Genomic DNA, 376 nt, shown 5'->3' on the forward strand with positions numbered 1-376 from the left:
GCTGTCGTTGAAATTAAGAATGCGTTCTTAAATGACTTACCTAGTTAAATAAATGTAAATAACTATCCAGCACTGAAATGATTAGACACGAAGGCTTGGACCGTGACTCACAAAATGTAATGAAGCATTCACAATTTAGCGATTTACCTGCATTGTCAGACAGTGAGCTTGTTGGACACTCCTTATGTCTTTCCTGCTAGATATCGCTGAAGATTGACAATGTTGAACATGTGATGTTCACGAACAGGAGTCTTCCATAATTCGGTGTGGATGAATCATTTGAAAAAGCAAAGGTACAATTAATACAACATAGATTGTCGAATTGTTTCGTTTCAGTGCATTACAAATCAAACCTTGCGCAAATCAGATGTTTGAC

Source organism: Oncorhynchus clarkii, chromosome 15 (assembly GCF_045791955.1).
Source record: "Oncorhynchus clarkii lewisi isolate Uvic-CL-2024 chromosome 15, UVic_Ocla_1.0, whole genome shotgun sequence".
NCBI classification, from domain to species: Eukaryota; Metazoa; Chordata; class Actinopteri; order Salmoniformes; family Salmonidae; genus Oncorhynchus; species Oncorhynchus clarkii.